Consider the following 7,250-nt stretch of genomic DNA (forward strand, 5'->3'; position numbering starts at 1 on the left):
ACGTTAGTATACTAATTGTCTTAAATGCCAAATGTATTTGTGGAAGGCAGGACCAAAGGACAAACTCAAAGTAGGGAAATTCGTATAATCGTCCAACTATTATCACCGACAATGTTGCACTTGTTCGAAAAAGTTCGATCAGAAATGATTTGTCTCTATGACAGATACGTACAGACGGACGCATAAAATAAAGGAATCAAAGTGCACTGATTCATGAATCACAAACTTGTCATAAAACAAGAACAAAGTACCTTGGACACAATATTATGACTGAGAAAGTACTTGGAAAGCAATGAACATGTGGTCTAAAATTAGAGGAATTATCGAATGCCATCAAAAAGTAAATACAATACAGTTTGATGTAATTAATTAATTACTTTTGTTTGTGAATTATTGATACAGGAAATCGATTCTTTCTTGGGGCTAGCTACTAGTAGTTCATCATCTTTTTTATCTCCTACATGAAGGCTGAATTTACAACCTAGTTTTAATAGTGACGAACGAGTTAAAGCTCAATAAAGACTGACTTACGAGTCCCCTGTGACTTCGTGGCCTTAGTGAATGCAATTTATTAACAAACTCAATAAGACTTGATCGAGTTCGGCATAAATGGATATGTCGTGAAGGATGCATTTTTCAATCGAAAGTGTGATCAACATATACTTTGGAAAACATAATTTAACGCAAAATTCTGCTTTATAAAAAGATGTAAAAAGTAGTGTACTAATAAATTTATTACATTTTCCCCTTTGGCCAGTTGCTATAGTCAAGCTCTATACTTTGGAAATACAAGTAACGTTAGTGGAACGAAAGTAAGAGTTTTTCTCATGGACGATGATTACGATCTTATGTTTTCATGGTCATGTAAACATACATTGTATGTATTCTTTATTTGAACCCAGGGGGGTATGCGTTGTACATATATACAGGTATGTTTTAAAATGAAAATGTCGCGCCCCTTTGATCTCCCGTCTTTGATGTCAGTAAGTAATGCATAAATACCCTGATGACAGAAGATGTCCATAGTAAGTAATTATTTACTGTCAATTCATATTGACATGTTGCCAGCTACCCTCAAATGATACCAAGTAAGACATTCATCAATTCAAATGGTCTTTTGTCCCTTTTTCAATCAGTTTATATATACGTTTTGTGATGTTTCTTGAGCATCAATGAGTGTAAACGAATTTACATACACATGTACTTCCTATTTTCGCAAGACAAAATGTATAAGCTGTCAAGAAAGGTAGTGGCCGGAAGTAGATGGCGCTTGTAATGTAGGCTTGCAACAAAGGTAACAGTGACTTTGTTTATCCACTACTATTTTTTTCAGATATTGCAAATGTTTTTTTTATAAAGTCTAAAATGAATAAATGTTTGAAATGCAAAGTTGACCAAAGACAATGCCAAAACGTTCAAGGCTTCAATTCATGTGTGACAAGTGTATCACTTAAATTGGTCCCATAAAAGAAGGAACGATGGTGTACCCTGTTGTCTTATGTGTCAAATATTTGTATCTCAGCCAATTATTCTTCAATGTATAATTCTTACTATTTGAATCAATGGATCAATGCCATATACAATGTTCTTCACTGGACGAAACTCGATCCTGGGTAAATACGGTTGTATGAATGTCAATTGCGGTAACTACCCGGGTAAATATTTGAATAAAATCGTCGTATAATGTAAATTAGAGGTGATCATGGTGGTCAGTGAAATGTTTTAAATTTACATTGAAAACGGATCGCCCACATCGCTCTCTGTATACCGTATGGTATAGATATTAAAGATCGTCTCAGCTTGTTGAGAAGTTAAAGCTACATAACAGTTTAAATTTATTAAAACAAATGAAACTATGTTGTAATGTTTCAATATCGTACAAGCTATTAATTCTTGTAATATTGGTGTTCAAGGACCTTATTTTGTCTTCACGTCATGCATTTTATCTGATGTAAAACAACGCACAAAACCAGTGGAAAAATTGAAAAAAAAATTGTCAGAACTACGTGTCAAACGCCGACAGTGCAAACTAAAACAACACTAATAAATGGACTGGTGTAATGAATATCTTGCGAATACCATGATATAGGATGTTATATGACTCATATAGCATGTCAGTTAAATAATTAATTTAGTGTACATGTTATAATATAATGTATAATTATATAACCAAATTACGATATGGTGAATATGGTATGGGACAGTCAATTAATGAACTTTTAAAGAAATTTTGAAACGCTCGGCAAATCCTTATTTAACCACATAAAATGAAATATACATAAATATACGAATGGATAAGTGAATACATTGACAGCCTCTAGGTTTTAGATGACGCATTGATAATATATTTTGAATCATTCAAACACTTATTTTATTATACGTTAACAAAAGTGAAAACAAGATATGAATATCTAAATAGATATATTTGATCACGGGGTAATCAAATGAGGCGATACGTGTTGATATCTTTATGTAGATATAATTGAAACAATAAAACGTGAAATGTAATATTATCAGCAAAATTAAATAAGCTTGGCCGATATAGTTACATAATTTTGTTAAAATGTTACAGTGTATATAGAGTTCTAGGGCGCATTGTTGTTATACTTACTTATTATACACATTATATTATCATTTTTTTTTATAAAGCGAAAATATTATTACAAAAGTTTGCAATTACTTTAAAATTTTGTATATTTTAAGGAAAAGCCATTACCTTCCAGACGGGTGAGGTAAAAAAACACCTGTGTGATTTTTTTTGTTAATAAATCTTTTAATATCCAATCCAATGTTAACTTAAATCCACAAATGTTTTTATTTTGTCGAAAATGTTCACTACAACTATGGATACTAACGAAACTCCGAATACTTCCACATACTTTGTACACTAAAATTTCTAAAATTTTCACTATTTTTTAAATGCGATACATTTTAGTCACCAATAACTGGCAAAATATATCATGCGATCAGCTGAGAGAGCTATTTATGATATAGTATCATTTCTATATAAGTATGTACTGACAGTAACAAGGCCTAAGGGTGTTATCAACCGAGTATGTAAATTATTAAAGACCGTCACGCAACAGAGATCCCAGGGGACATTTCAACATTACCGATACCGTAAATGTTTCAAGTTCGACAACGCATGTTTGATATGTTATAGCGCGTTAAATGGAGTTGTTTCCCTTTGTTGTTATTTGCCAATCGTATTCTGCATGAAAAATGCAAAAATTAATGCATGAATCGTTTACAAATCAACGACTCTCGTTATTTTAGATGAAACAATAAAGTGAGAATCTGGAAGTTTCTTGGCATTTATTGATATTTCTCTTACTGTTATAATTTTTCTTTCATATAATTTTGTATTAGATTTATAACTTGAGAACATTTTGCTGATTGATATGTACATGTATAATTGACCACACATTTGCTGCAAATTTCATTTTAACATGGCCAAATTCAACATGACATAATTGTCTGATTATCATATAATATATCAATGTAGATAATATTTTTAAATGCTGATGAGGTGAGCCCTCAAGAAAAAAAACGTTCCTAATGCATTGTTTTCAAATACATAATAGTGAATTATCTGCCCTTGAATTTAGCAAAACATTCCATTTCATTTCAGGGGCATAACTGAAAAGAGAACGGTAACACAAAAAATTTTCGCTTAATTTTTTTTCCTGTTATCATACATTCTAACAACATGCCAAGTATTAGGGCAGTTTTAATATTGCCTATGTTTATTAAAATATAATCTCGCGAAAACATTCATCAAAAATATTTTTAGACGACAGTGTTGTCCACATGAGTCACATATGACAACATTAATGACAATATGTTCTTTATTTCTCATAGCTCTCCAAAACATCAATATCTTAAGACTAAAGTTGTTGTCCACTCTGTCCCTTGTGATTACGGGGTTGCCTTGAAGGGTTGAGGATTTCAAGCCACGGTTTGTCAATGCGTGATTGTAAGAGGCGACTAAATGGATTCGAATTATTGGAGTCTGTGAACCTCATAGCTTCAGCAGGTGAGGAGGTTTGAACACCCGAAATTAACCAAAATTATCTTGCCTTGACCTAAATTGTGTCGGTCCTTAAAACCAAACCAAACAATGACAGAAACGTCCGTACGTGTTCGGATAAAATAGCGGACAATTAAACACACGCCAATGGCCCTGCCTTATGGAGACAGTCAGATTGTAAAAATCCGCATATTAAACAACAACAGTTGCGCCAAAACATGACCCGGTAATGCGGTGACAAACGAAACGTTTAAACATTGTTCATTTCTCCTGCTTTCTCTGCACTGTTCCGGAAGTAGGATTCTTAATTATAGTAAACAGGTACAAAATGCAATGTTTAACCAGCATTGTAAAGAGGCTGTTTTTTGCCATTTGTGTTTTCGCCCCGCAACTCCGCCAAATTAACAAGTTAAAAATGACGAGGGCGCGGAGTGAAAACACCCTCATTACCGGGGGCGCGGAGCGAAAACACCCTAATTACCGGGGGCGCGGAGCGAAAAGTTGAGATTGAATTGTAATACGGCGGGACCGCGAAGCGAAATATTTATTGTTTTCGGATGCTTATTAGCACGTGCTTGACATAGTTTAATCATCGGATAGATATTCATTTTGATTGCACGTGCTTAACTACGTTTAACGATGAATAAATAACCATTTTGCTTGCACGTCCTTGACCCGGTTTAGTCGATGGATAGAAACCCATTTTGATTGCACATGCCTGACCTAATTTTATAAATGGATAGATAGCTATTTTCATTAAACATGCTTGACCTAGTTTAATAAATGGACAGATAACCATTTTGATTAAACGTGCCTGACCCGGTTTAAGTCAATGGATAGATAACCATTTTGATTAAACGTACCTGGCCCGGTTTAGTCAATGGATAGATAACCATTTTGAATCAAAGTGCCTGACCCGGTTTAGTCAATAGATAGATAACCATTTTCATTGCACGTGTTTGACATAGTTAAATAAATGGATAGAAAACAATTTTGATTGCACATGCCTAACCTGGCTTTGTCAATGGATAAATTACCATTTTGATTTCACGTGCCTGACCTGGTTTGGGCAATGGATAGATAACCACATGCTTGACCTGGTTAAGTCAATGCATAAATAGCCATTTTGATTACACGTGCCTTATCTGGTTTGGTCAATGGAACCTTAATTGCACTTGCTTGACCTGGTTTAGTCAATGGATAAAGAATCACTTTGATGACACATGCATGGCTTAGTGATTATAACAACATTGTTGGCACGTGTTTCATCTATTAAGTCCTAATGGTGATAACCACATCTATTGCGTGCGAAATAAAAATCATACAAGCCTTCCCCAACATGCAGAAGACTGCACAGTATTAATTATTAAATATTTCATTGTGTTTGTATGCTCTGGGTTATCTCATTTTATAAGCGCGTGTATGTCCTGGAACTTCCCATTTTGTTTGCGCGTGCATTCTAATTTTAGCTCTCTAAGTCACATTGCTGTTATTTTTTTAGTTTAAAACAGCTGCTGCAATTCTAGACAAAGCAAGAGTGAACTATGATTATATAATAGCTGAGTATGCTTGTATCAAAGGATTTGCATGACAAACTACATGTGGTAAGCCATAATCAAAGACAAAATTGCATCACATAAAGAAAAAGAACACAAAGATATAGTCATGAAAGAATACATGTGAATGTGAAATTATTATCGCAAAAATTACTGTGCAGCCAAGGAAATTTGATTCTCTAAAATTTAATATTTTAAGCCATTTCATAAATGTATTTAGTGCAAAAAGGCAAGACGTATTTTATTTTTCAATTGATAAAATGCATTAATTTGCGATTAAAGCATATTTTATGCTATGAATTTTTATCATTTATGAATCATTTAAAATATAAAATCAAATATTTATAAAAGAAAAACAACAACAAATACAAGCACACATAGATTTAAATAAATATATTTAATATAATATATCAATTATCAATAATCACGATACATGTTCATTGTAATCATGTAAATATCATAATTTATTAAAGCAGTAGTAACAAACTTTCAACAATGTCAATGTAAATTAAACAAAACAACAAAATAATATGTTACATAATTTAAGCACTGCTGGTGGTTTCCCCTGAATGTTTCAGACACGAGTTGCTCCCCTTTCCTTATTCTTTGTAACATATCGTGCATCCACCACTGAGTATATCTGAAATAATTAACAGTTTAAGTTATATAAGAGTTTTGTTATCTAGTATTCTTTTTAAATCGATTTAAATGTTCTTTCACGTTCTTTTGAAGGATTTACTTCATTGATATTCACAATAAAGTTTAACTGGAACATGTGGATAATGACCGGATTATCGCAGTCGTAAAGCATCGGTCCTTCCCGTACACTTCGTATAAGATATTGCGAAGCAGCTTCTGACCATTTCCGCCAAAATAAGGTAGGGATATTGAATAAAATAACGAAAGGAATGGCTTCCTTGCCTATTTGAGAAATGAAATACTCATACAGAGAGGGTAAAACTATAGAAATTCTTTTAAACGAATGTGAAACTATTGTTTACAACATTACATGAAACATTCACAATACATATGTAATAATCTTTTACAAAACAAAATATTTTTGAAATATTTCAAAATCAGTTTTACATCCTAAATCTTAAAATGTTGCTTATTAGGATAAAGACCAGAACAGCAAAGATATTTAAACGTCCCTAAACTTGTGCTGAGAGTGAAGCTAGCACACGAAAGTAGCTAATATATATGCATAAAACATAAAATATTGACCATTCAAAGCCAACCATTTTTATTGAAATGCTGAAATGACATGTTGATGTTCATTGAGCAGTTCAATTCTAGTACGGATATCTGTCATGAAATAATCTTACCTTATCAAACAAGACACTGGAGTTTTTATGTTCACTGTAGCACCTTGCTGAATTTAGGAGCGTCTCTATCTTTCCAGCTTTCAAACATCTCTCTACAAAGTCTAGACACGCCATCGATAAATCAGCTATCTCAAAGTGCGAAGCGGCACAGTATAATCCTGCAATTATAAAACAAAATAATTCAAAATGGAAATAACTTTTAAACAGCTATTTGCTACAATAGACAATGACGACATTAGCTTTAGGGAGGCAAAGGTAACAGACTCAAATTCTTGGCAGAAAATAAAAGCCAATCTGTTTCACCAACTGTCAAACACGCGTTTCTCGAGTCTGTTTTTC

The 7,250-nt window shown here is 33.1% G+C and overlaps 1 protein-coding gene across 1 annotated transcript in view; it reads right to left on the reverse strand.

Annotated features, from left to right (window-relative positions):
* The window catches only part of LOC132758994 (microtubule-actin cross-linking factor 1, isoforms 1/2/3/4/5-like), a 126,403-nt gene extending 123,371 nt beyond the window's left edge, over positions 1-3,032 (reverse strand). Inside the window, exon 1 of the mRNA XM_060750714.1 lies at positions 2,717-3,032. The gene's annotated coding sequence lies outside the window, so the exon portion shown is untranslated. The remainder of the gene's footprint in view (positions 1-2,716) is intronic.
* Between the last annotated feature and the right edge of the window lie 4,218 nt (positions 3,033-7,250).

The sequence above is a fragment of the Ruditapes philippinarum genome, unplaced genomic scaffold, assembly GCF_026571515.1.
Source record: "Ruditapes philippinarum isolate M1 unplaced genomic scaffold, ASM2657151v2 ctg2317_1_1_1_1, whole genome shotgun sequence".
Taxonomy (NCBI): domain Eukaryota; kingdom Metazoa; phylum Mollusca; class Bivalvia; order Venerida; family Veneridae; genus Ruditapes; species Ruditapes philippinarum.